Raw genomic sequence first — 12,912 nt, forward strand, 5'->3', positions numbered from 1 at the left:
AAGATTATTTGAGGTGGTTTAGAGCTGCACAATGATAATTGAGTAAAAGGATGCTGATGGGCTTTATTAGATAAGCAAGAATTACAATAAAAAGGTTTGTCTCACTCATAAAATGGTAGCGATAATTTATTTAAAATAAACCTAAGAACTCTAAAGTGGGGATGACCCATTGATGCCAAGTAGTAAGAGGGGTGGATGTGGCGGTCATGTGAGCTTGGGGATATAAAACAGGCCACTCATATGGTCCATTGTTGGTCCGGCCGTGCACCAGTGGTTTTCGTATTTTCAAATCCTTCACAAGAAAGTCAAAGGGAAAAAATTCAACGGACTTTGAATTTTCTTGACTAAATTTTAAAACAGAGAGAAGTTTGCATTTAATAGATGGGGCACAAAGAGTATGAGTTAGCTTAAAAACATAATTTGATGCATTTAATTGAGTATGAGATGGTTTCCATCACCCATGGAGATATTCTCGTTACCATGGTATGGTTGTGGGTTGTATGGCTCCATGGTAATGTGATGAGTGGCTCCAGAGTCGACTATACAGGGGTTAGTGGTAGTATTAAATCCAACAACATAGTTGGCTTTGGCCTCAAAGTGATTATGAGACTTCGAACGAAAGACATTGGCGGTGTGGCCAATCCTATTGCATAGTTGACATCGAGTAACAGTCTTTGGGTTGGAGTTGGTCTGCCACTGTGGTGTAGTGTTAGGACATGAATTCTGCTGCCACTATGGAGAATTATTATTCTGCTTATGATTGTTACGGGTATTGGTATTGGATTTGGTGGGAGTCACAACTGCGACAGTTATGGGATTAGAAAGTTTCTTAACATCCTCATGATGAAGAAAGAGTTCATGGTCAAGTATATTTTCAAATAATTCTTCATATGAGACAGTCATATCACATGGATGGTCGGCAGCAGAGATTTCACAAAATTCAGAACCTATACTGCTAAGAATTTTGATGATGAGTTCAGGATTTGAGACAAGAGAACTAGCCGTGGCTAGCTCATTGAAAGGGATCGAATAGTGTGAAGATATTCAGTAATGGAGCGAGATTCCTTAGTGACATGAGCAATTTGATCACGCAGGCTAAAGACACTGGTTTGTGATCTGTTTGCATAAGTGGTGTGCAGAGCGTCCCAAGCCGATTTGGATGAACTGGCTGCAACAATAGTTAGAGAAATTGTGGGTTCAACAGATGCCATGAGGACATTTTGGATGAGTTGGTACTAACGAAACAAAGTTAAAAAGGCAAAATTGAGAGATACATTGTTGCCAACGGTGAGGGTGCAAGTAGGAGCAGGAGTGATCCGATTGAGATGGCCAAATAGATTGTAACCATACATAAGCATGGAGAATTGAGCTTTCCAGGTGGCAAAGTTGTGGCCATCGCTGAGTTTGATGGGTAATTGGGACGCAGAGTTGAATTGAATGATTATGTTAGCACCCATTGTGTTATCAACATTAACAACTCTGGGATTGATGGCCATTGCTGATGATCTGCATAAGGAAGAGAAGGGAAAAAATAGGACCATTATCATTAGAGAGTATCGAGCTCCGATACCATATAAATGAAAAGTAACTACTAGACAGAATCATTTATTAATAAACGCAGACCGTGTTTTTAATAGAGTTACAAAGAAAATAATAAGACTCCTAGACCAACCCTAATAACATAACATAAATAAAAAAGAATTGCTGAAATAACTAAGGCAGTATCCTAAATAAACAAGGATTTTTGATACAATAATTCTGACTAAACTACTAACTAATAACCGAACAAACATAAACTAACATGGGTTACGTTTTGTGTCAATACAAGGAAGATGCCATGGGGGAGGTTCACAGCTAAGATCAGAGATCCACCCAAAGGAGTAGTGTCTCTTGGTACTTTTGATATTCTAGAGGAAGATGATAGTGCTTACGATATGGCTTCTAGGAGGTATCGCGACCACAGGGCCTTAACTAATTTTCCTCAGGATAACCTCTAAAACACCAGAAGCTCAATCGTAGATTTCTTTAGCTGCAGCGCTAACAAAGATGACAACACTGAATCTCTCACTCTTGCACCGTCAGGGAGCATGTGAAATTGCGATTGAATATCACATGCATCAAATTCCTTAAGTCCTTTTTTTTAAATTTTCAAAAAAATTTCCTTTTAAATCACAGGTGCATAATGTTCTTGTTTTCCATGATTTGTTAAGACACTATGAGAGAAATACTACACCTAGATGTATGATGAAAAAAGATTTGAGGAAAGCATATGATATGGTTACATGGGAGTTTGTGGAGGAAATGTTACAGGGAAATGTCATTCCACCAAAATTCTGTTAATTGATCAAGTATGGACATTTACTTTATTTTTCTCATTACTAGTCATACTCTCTCTCACGGTTCTCTTTGTATTTGTGTCACTACACCTCTAATATTTACAGTTGTTTAACAGAATATTTTCCAGTTTCTATTCTGCCAAGTATGATAGACTAATACTTCATATATTGTAGCTCCTTTTTGAATTTCCTTCAGTGTCTGCCTTTGATCCATTGCAGGCTTTGTTCAAAAGCCTTCTGTGGGACATTAACACCAGCTTATGTTGCTATTGCAGCTCTTGCTTCTGTAATCTACTTGCATTCAATGAACAAATGTCAGTTTTATCCACACCTTCATCACACAGACAACACTCTGTGTTCTCCACATGTATATGCATCCTTTGTAGCCTCTCTTTAGTCAACAGTTCATTTTGATATGACAACAAGCTATTCATTTTTTGTCTTGGAAGCATTATAAAACTTCAAGTTAGGTTAGCTTTGTTAGGTTGTAGAGCCTGATTAATATGTGACATACTGTACATACTCCGAATCATTAATATAAATAGCCCGTCCACCATGGAGGTTACTCACGGGTGTTACCAAAGAAATTAATTCTCTCTTTCTTCTCAAGAACTCTCTCTCTAGTTTTCTTTATCCTCTTCATAGATTTAGTATGTGTGCACACAAATCGATCCTAACAACTGGTATTAAAGCTTGAGAGATTTGTCACGATCACTGAAGAAGGAAGGATCAAAGTTTGGAATTGAGAAGTTTGATGGATCCGATTTTGGTTTCTGGAAGATGCAAACCGAAGACAATCTGTACCAAAAAGATCTTCACAAACCCTGACTGGGGTGAAGTCGGAGTCCATGATGGAGAAAAACTGGAAGATCAAGGATCGACAGGCTCTAGGGCTGAGCTGGTTGACTATGTCGAGAAACTTGGCGTTCAACATTGTCAAGGAGAAAACCATGTTTGATCTATTGAAGGCACTATCAAATATGTATGAAGAACAAGTCATAATTGATATATAGATTGTCCAATTTACAGATGTCTTAGAATGGATCTATTGCTTATTATGTAAACGAGTTCAATATGATTGTTAGTCAACTATGTTCTATGGATATTAATTTTGAAGATGAAATTAAAGCACTAATTTTGATGTCATCTCTGCCCGAGTCTTGGGATACTATTTTTGTTGTGATTAGCATTCCCATGGATCTGAGAAACTAAAGTTTGATGAAATCCGAGATGTTGTTCTTAGCAAAAGCATTAGAAAATGAGAAATTGAGAAGTCATCTGGTAGTTCTCTTAGTGTTGACCAAAGGGTGAGAGACCAATTGAAGGGTGAGAATACACATGGTAGATCAAAGTCGAAGAATCGTGGAAAATCTTCAAAAAAATCCAATATGACATTGAAATTATGGAGAGAAAGGACACTTCCAAACAGAGTGCAAGAAACCCAAGAAGAAGAAGAATCACAAATCTGGAGATGATAATGAATTTGTTAATTCAGCAGAAGACATTGGGGATGCACTAAACTTTAGTATGGACAGCCTTGTTGAATCCTGGATATTGGATTCTGGTACATCTTTTCATTCATCTCCAAGCAAGGAATTGTTTCAAAATTTCAAGTATGGAAATTTTAGAAATGTGTATCTTGCAGACAATAAGCCGTTGGCAATTCAAGGAAAGGGGGATGTCTGTATAAAAACTCTAGTAGGAAATTAGTGGACATTGGAGGATCTCAGATATATTCCTGGTCTCAAGAATAATTTGATCTTTGTTGGTCAGTTGGATAGCACAGGCTACACAATAGAGTTTGGGAAAGGTTCGTGGAAGATTGTGAAGGATTCTATGGTTGTAGCATGTGGCACAAAATATGAAACTTTGTACACCATTGTAGGGTGTGTAAACATGGCTGCTGTTGCTGAGGGTGCTTCCGATTCATGTCTATGGCACAACAAACTTGGACACATGAGTGCTAAAGAAATGTAGATGCTGGATGCAAAAGAAGCTTTAGAGGGGCTGAAATCTGTTGATGTGGGTCTTTGTGAGAGTTTTGTTATTGGTAAATAGAAACAAGTAAGATTCACGAAGACTGCGAGAGAGCCGAAGAAAGTAAGGCTGGAAATGGTCCATACAAACATTTGGGGACCATCTCTTATATGGATCCAGATTTTATGTCACCTTTATTGATGATTTCAGCAGGAAGGTATGGGTTTACTTCTTGAAACACAAGTCAGATATGTTTTACAACTTTCAAGAGGTGGAAACCTAAAGTTAAGAATCAAACTGGCTTGAAAATCAAATGCCTGAGGTCTGATAATGAAGGAGAATATGACAAGTTAGAATTCAAACAATTTTGTGCAGCTGAGGCAATTAGATTGATGAGGATAATTCCCGGGAAGGCAAGGCAGAATGGAGTTGCTGAATGGATGAATAGAACATTGAATGAGCGTGCAAGGAGCATGAGGATACACTGTGGGTTTCCTAAGACGTTTTAGGCAGATGCTGAGAGCATAACTGCATACTTGATCAATAGGGGACCATCAGTTCCTCTGGGGTTCAAGATTCAAAAAGAAGTATGGATAGGAAAAGAACTCAAGTATTCTCACTTAAGAACTTTTGGTTGTGCGGTTTATGTTTATGTTGATCCAGAGAAGAGAGTTGAGATTGATGCTAAAGCTATAAAGTTCTATTTTATAGGTTATAGTTCTGACATGTTTGGGTATAGGTTTTGGGATGACAGAAACAAAAAGATCATAAGAGGTTATAGTTCTGTGACATTTGATGAAAATGTCTTGTATAAGGACAGAGAGAAAAAAGTTCAAGAAACTACAAAGAAAGTGGGCGTTGAGCTTGTGTTGACGAAGAGTACACCCAAAGATGTTACAGCAGATATTCAACAAACTCCAGAGACTGCCATTGAGGAACTAGAGGTGGAACAAGTGACACCTGAGCAGGCTGAGAGGAGATCATCCAGGACCATTAGAACACCAGATAGGTATTCACCATCATTACATTATCTGTTAATAACTGGTAAAGGGGAACAAGAGTTTGTTACTGAGGCCCTGCAGGTGGAGGATTCAATCAAGTAGGAGCAAGCCATGGATGATGAGATGGGCTCACTTGAGAAGAATAACACATGGATGTTGACTGAGTTACCTGCAGGGAAGAGAGCCCTGTTGAACAAGTGGGTGTTCAGAATCAAGGCAGAACCAGATGGAAAAAGGATGTTCAAGGCCCAGTTAGTAGTTAAAGGATATTTACAAAGGAAAGGTATTGATTATGCTGAAATATTTTCTCCTGTTGTGGAATTAACTACTATCCAAATTTTAGTGTGTATTGGTTCATCGGAGAATTTGCATCTTGAGCAAACAGATGTAAAGAATGCATTTTTACATGGAGATTTGGATATGGAAATCTATATGCAGCAGCCAAAGGGGTTTGTAGTTCCAGGCAAGGAATACATGGTGTGCAAGCTCAACAGAAGATTGTATGGGCTAAAGTAAGCACATAGATAGTGGATTTTATTGAGTATTATTGTATCGGAGAATTTGCATCTTAAGAAAATGGATGTAAAAACTGCGTTTTTACATGGAGATTTTGATAAGGAAATCTATATGCAGCAACCAGAGGGGTTTGTAGTTCTAGGCAAGGAACACATGGTGTGAAATCTCAACAGGGGATTGTATGGGCTGAAGCAAGCACCTAGACAGTGGCATAAGAGGCTTGACTCCTTTATGAGCAAGAGTGGCTTCCACAGGAGTAAAAAGGATCAGTGTTGCTACTTCAAGAAATACACTGATTCTTATGTATTTTTACTCTTGTATGTGGATGATATGTTGATTGCAGGATCCAGTATGAAAGAGATAAACTCTCTAAAGGCAAGTCTGTCTTTTGAGTTTGAGAAGAAAGATTTAGGTGCAGCGAAGCAGATTCTTGGGATGAGGATTTCTCGGGATAGATCTGCTGGAACTTTGAATCTATCCCAAGAGCAGTACGTTGAGAAGGTGCTAGCCAGATTCAAAGTTAATGATTCTAAACCCAAGACTAATCCATTGGCAAATCACATAAAATTGTTAAAGGAGCCATCACCAAAGACAGCTCAGGAGCGGGAACACATGGCACTTGTTCCATATGCTTCTGCAGTTGGGAGTCTGATGTATGCTATGGTCTGTACTAGACCAGACATAGCCCATGCGGTGGGAGTTGTTAGCAGGTATATGGCAAATCCTGAGAAAGAGCGTTGGGATGCTGTGAAGTGGCTTCTAAGATATCTAAAAGGTATATTTAGTACTTCACGTTGTTTTGGCAATGGTGAAGTGATTCTGCAAGGTTTTGTTGATGCTGATCTTGGTGGGGATGTAGACTCGAGTATGAGAACTTTTGAATAAATTTACACCGTAGGTGGTACGACAGTGAGTTTGATATCCAGGCTTCAGAAGTGCGTTTCTCTTTCATCTACGGAGGCTGAGTATATGGCAATAGCTGAAGTTGGCAAGGGGATGATATGGCTGGCAGATTATCTGGAAGAACTAGGCAAGAAGCAGCTTAAGAAGATTCTTTACAAGATAGCCAGAGTGCCATATAGTTGGTGAAGAACCCGGTTTATCATTTGAAGATGAAGCACATTAGAAGATGGTACCATTTCACTCGCAGGGCAGTGGAAGAAGGTGATATGTGTTTGGAAAAGATAGAGGGTGCAAAGAATCCAATAGACATGTTGAAAAAATGTGTTGATGTTGGTAAACTAAGGTTGTGCAAAACCTCAGTTGGTTTTCTATAGTTGTGTCTACAGATGTTGCGGTGTGGCTAACTTATTGATGACGGAGAAATATTTTTTTTTTTTTTTGAGAATGTAATTCTTGGATGATCAAGTGGGAGAATTGTTAGGTTGTGGAGCTTGATTAATATGTGATGTACTGTTATATATTAGGTTGTACCTTTTATTCTCATTTCTCTGTGTAACTGTATATACTCCGAGTCATTAATATAAATAGCCCATCTGCCGTGGAGGTTACCCACAGGTGTTACCACGAAATTAATTCTTTCTCTCTTCAAGAACTCTCTCTCTAGTTTTCTTCATCCTCTCCATAGATTTAGTGTGTGTGCATGCAAATTGATCCTAACGAGCTTCCCTCAGTATAGTCATGTTTCCCAGTAGAGTAATATAACTACTTGAGACTGAATACTATCCATTGCCAGTCAACCTATACACACCTCTATCATACCATTGTGATATCACCCCTTTCATAGCATTCATACTATGTCCATTACTACTGTCTTGTGGTGGATCATGACTCCAGATATTTCCTATTTCATTCATATAAACTTCATTGACCCAATTAACCCAGAACACATCCTTCTTACTAGCTACCTGCCACAATAATTTTCCCACTGATGCTAAGTTCCACATTGTGCTCCCTTTTATATCAGTCCTCCAACCTTCTTTGGGATATAAAAATTACCCCAGGCCACAAGAGAAACCATCATATTCCCTGCAGAACTTTCCCATAAGAACTCTCTACAGTGTCTATCGATATCATCCAAAACACTTTGTGGCAGAATGGAAACAGTCACCAAGAAGTTGTATATGGAAAGCCAAACTGCATAATAATCTGAACTCTTCCAGCGTAAGAGAGTTGGTTAGCATACCCATTTTTGATCCTACTAGTTATTTTCTCCACCAGCTGATGATATTCTACTTTACTCCACTTCGTAGATCATAAGAGAAGTCAAAACCCTGTACTATCTAGAATCAACTGTTTAGCACTATCCTCAAGACCAGGTGGGAATATACTAGACTTGTCCAGTAACTTCACTGAAGTGTCTTAGAGCTTCCATGATTCTCCTTAAAGAAGGCATATTACCTTTACAAATAAACATCAAATCATCTGCAAATATGAGGTAAGTAAACATACTAGCCTTGCACATAGGGTGGAAGCTGAAATCAGGAACCTCGTTCATATTTCCTAGTAGTGTCAGATATTCCACTAACACAAATAGGAGTGATGATATAGGATCACCTTGCCTAATACCTCTTCTTTCTTTAAAATATCCATGTCCCTCACCATTCACCTTGATAGTGAAGTTGGTGAATGTCACTCACCTCATCACTAGCTGTACAAAAGGCCCAGGGAAAAAACATACCTATATTTCTGTAATCACTCGACTATTTCTAACATCTGTATTTCTGTAATCATACATCAATGAAGTACACATGAAATTTCATCTGTATCATATGAAACTACTCCTCCCTTAAAGAGAGATTTTGGATTCTGATTAATGGCACCACATCAGTAACCAAAAATAAAGCAAAATTATAGTAAGCTTTTTATGTAGTTGTAACTGTTCCCTTTCTCTACTATTCATTATCCTTTTTTGTCTTGTTTTTCTAAGTTCCTCAACTGACACTAAGTTTCAAGAACTCTTTAACTTTCTCTTCTTTTCTCTTTTGCACATTTATTTTCTAGTTGAACTTTTGGTTGATTCCGCATTAGAGTTTTGTAGCCTTTCCCCCTTTTTTCTCTGCTTTTGACACCTCAAGTGAAGGCTCTAGATGCTTTTTGTTATATATGAATGGGTTCATCTTGTGGATGCCGAAGTTGTAGTTGTGAGGTTTTTCTTTTCTTTGCGAATTTGAGCTTCTAAGCATTTTCTTGATTCAGTTTGATTGAGTTCTTATTTTCTTTCAATTTTTTAGTTTGTGTTTCCTTGGTTATTTGAGGAACTGATCACCAGTTCTTTGGTTCAAGACTTTATCTGCAGGTTCTTCACTTGTTGCTCATTCAGGTTAAAATCTAAAATGCTGAATTCGGGTTATGATTAATGGTGGAAGCTCAGTTTCTTAAAGTTTAGCTTCAGCTTGTTGCATTTAGCATGTTCCTATAAGATTCATGTTTAAGTTGTTATAACAACTAAATTTGTTAGTAGTGTTAAAGTTTTCTCGAGTTGAGTAGGTTGGCAAGCCATCCTTGAGGATGTTGAAGCCAGCCCATTTTGTTGGAAAAACCTTTTACATCTATGATCAGATTACTGGTCGACTAGCTTGGCAAGCCATCCTTCGGGTTGTTGAAGCCAGGTTTGTGGCAACCCCTCCTTTGGGATGTCGAAGCCTAGTCCTCTTCAGTAAGAAATTGTTGTGCTAGCAGTCTTGTTTGACTTGCTTGCTATTTCCTCGCCTTTGCAATCTTGTGCTTGCAACTAAGATTCCTTTTAGTTGGGTTTGAGGGTCAGGTTCTTTTGTTGGTATAACTGACTTTTCATCATTTTTGTAAACTCACGTTAATTCAGTTCCGTTAAATTTAGTTTGAGTCAGTTAGTTATTGAAATAAACCAACAAATGCTTAAAATCCCAACTAAAACTTCAACACCCACAAGATACATGCATATATTACCAAGATTCTCTAAAACGTTCACTTTAGAGGGGTCATAATCAAGAAAAAAAGAGGAAAGACTACAAAATTCTAATGTGAAATCAAGAAAAGCTTTACTAGGAAAAAATGTGCAGGGGGAAAAAAAGAGAAAGTTAAAGAATAGTTCTCTTGAAACTTATTATGTGTCAGTTGAGGAACTTGAAAAACAAGAAAAAAAGGAAAATGAATAGTAGAGAGAAAGGAATGGTTACAACTACATAAAAAAGCTTATAATTTAATTTGTTTTTGGTTGCTGATCATTCAGTACCATTAATCTGAATCCGAGAACTCTTATTAAGGGAGGAGTATCACATTTTTGATGGCTAAGCTTTTAATGTTATGCGATCATGTGCTTGTTTATTTGGTATGGGAGAACAATATGTTGGGTAAATCTTTTATGGCAAGAATGACAAGTTGCCAGGTTTTGACTACTGTCATGAACTCATGGTTTTGTTGGATTTTGGAATACTTTTACTACATCCAAAAGTAACATATTTTGGATTTGCATCTGTTGTGTTTTGATGATGATGATATGTATGAGCTTAAATGAAAAAGTGCAGATTCATACAGCAGATACCAACTTGTATGGGACTGAGGTATAGTTGTTATGGCTGTTGTTATCTATTGTGCACGGTAATCTTGTTTTACTACAAATTTCCGTTCATCTATTTCTTTTACTTATGGCAGCTGTCATGCAATCAGGTGGCTTTGATTACCGTAAAGAGAACTGCCCCTCTCTTCATTCAGAGCTTCTTAAAACTATGGCAGGTTATGTGGATGATTGTAGCAGCGGAGATGGAGGTGGAAAGTCTAGAAGTGTTTGGTCACAGCTTTCAGATGGTGGTGTCACCATCGGAAGGAGAGTCAGGGAACGAACCTGATTTCAGATTTAGGAAATTGTTTAGATTGTTGTATTTTGTATGTATATTAGAGAAGGATGTGCTGGAAATGTAGGGAAATTACAACAATTGTACTAATAGAAACTACATCTTGGATAAACGTTTCGTGTGTGATATGTGTAACCTGAAAGTTGCTAAATACACCAATTTGTATCTTCATTCTTCGTGATAACACCAAGTTCTGGTTTCCGCTAGATAAGGTAAAATCTGACCTGTAAATCTTCAATGAAAGGTTAGTGTTGTTTGTATTTCAAGCATGTCGTTGTATAGTAAAAGATACTGACTCATCTCTGATTTATTGTTTTTCAAAATTTACAAAATTGATATACTGATAAGTAGGATTTTGAATGAATTATTAGTCGTTAGAGTTTCTAATTGTGTCATTGAAAAAAATATCAGCAGCCATTATAGTGCTTTTGCTATGAAGAGAAGAAAGTTAATCTGCTGACTTTTCAGAAAGAATAGACTGGTTCTTGATTATTTCCTGTTCAACTTAGCCAGCACTTCTAGTTATTGAAAACTACCTTAATATCTGGAGAGACAGATATTTCTTGTTAAAGTTTCCACATGATTTTCAGTACCTGCTTCGGGCATCCTGACTGATTCAGATTTGTGCCATATAAGGTTCTCTTCCATTTGACTTGGCACAACCTAACATCTGGGGAAGATTTCTGCCAAGATTTTGTTCATTCCTAGAGCTAGAACTGAGACCTCTAGTTATGGATAGTATAGTAGGATCCAATCTTTTCCTCTACTACATGGCCCGCATTTTGTACTTTCGCTGGTTATCTTTTGAACTGAGTTCATGTAGTGGTGAAACCTGAAAGATCTATTTAGTACAACAACACTGAATTTGCAGTGGTATAACCATGTGAAACACTAGTAATAGGTACTGTTTAATGTTTACAAACTGACTTCAGCAGTACTGATGATAACATAGAAGTTTTACAAGCTATAACTAAAAAGAATAATTTGGTCGGATTGCATTGGGATTGATTATGCTTTTTTGGAGTTAGAATTGATACCAAATGATACAAGTCAAACAGGCGTCAACGCTTTTGATCACACAACTCGAGGCCAACATAAGGCCAACTCGAAGACTATCTGTACTAGAAAGATCTTCACGAACCCTTGACCGGGGTGAAGCCGGAGTCCATGAAGGAAGAGGACTGGAAGCTCAAGGATCGGCAGGCTCTAGGGCTGATCCGGTTGACTTTGTCGAGAAATATGGCGTTCTTCATCGTCAAGGAGAAAACCACATCTGATCTATTGAAGGCACTATCAAATATGTATGAAAAGCAATCTGCGATGAACAAGGTATATTTGATACGTAGATTGTTCAATTTACAGATGCCTGAGCATGGATCTGTTGCTGATCATATAAACGAGTTCAATATGATTGTTAGTCAACTGTGTTCTGTGGATATTAATTTTGAAGATGAAATTAAAGCAATGATTTTGATGTCATCTCTGCCCGAGTCTTGAGATACTGTTGTTGCTGCGATTAGCAGTTCTCGTGAATCAGAGAAACTGAAGTTTGATGAGATCCAAGATGTTGTTCTTAGTGAAAGCATTTGCAAGCGAGAAATTGGGGAGTCATCTAGTAGTGCTCTCAGTGTTGATCGAAGGGGAAGAAACCAATTAAGGGGTCAGAATACACATGGCAGATCAAAATCGAAGAATCGTGGAAAATCTCCACAAAAATTCAACATGACATGTTGGAATTGTGGAGAGAAAGAACACTTTTGGACAGAGTGAAAGAAACCAAAGAAGAAGAAAAATCAAAAATTTGGAGATGATAATGATTCTGTTAATTCAACAGAAGACATTGGTGATGCTCTAATCCTTAGTGTGGATAGCCCAGTTGAATCCTGGATATTGGATTTTGGTGCATCTTTTCATTCATCTCCTAGCAAGGACATGTTCTAAAACTTCAAGTCTGGAAACTTTGGAAAGGTGTATCTTGTTGACAACAAGCCGTTGGCTATTGAAGGAAAGAGGGATGTCTGTATAAGAACGTCAGCAGGAAATCAGTGGACATTGGAGGATGTCAGATATATTCTTGGTCTTAAGAAAAATCTGATCTCTGTTGGTCAGTTGGATAGCACAAGCTACGCAGCAGAGTTTGGGAAAGGTTCGTGGAAGATTGTGAAGGGTGCTATGGTTGTAGCATGTGACACAAAATTTGGAACTTTGTACACCACTGCAGGGTTTCTAAACATGGCTGGTGTTGCTGAGGGTGCTTTCGGTTCATGTCCGTGGCACAACAGACTTGGA

Source organism: Capsicum annuum, chromosome 11 (genome assembly GCF_002878395.1).
Source record: "Capsicum annuum cultivar UCD-10X-F1 chromosome 11, UCD10Xv1.1, whole genome shotgun sequence".
NCBI lineage: Eukaryota > Viridiplantae > Streptophyta > Magnoliopsida > Solanales > Solanaceae > Capsicum > Capsicum annuum.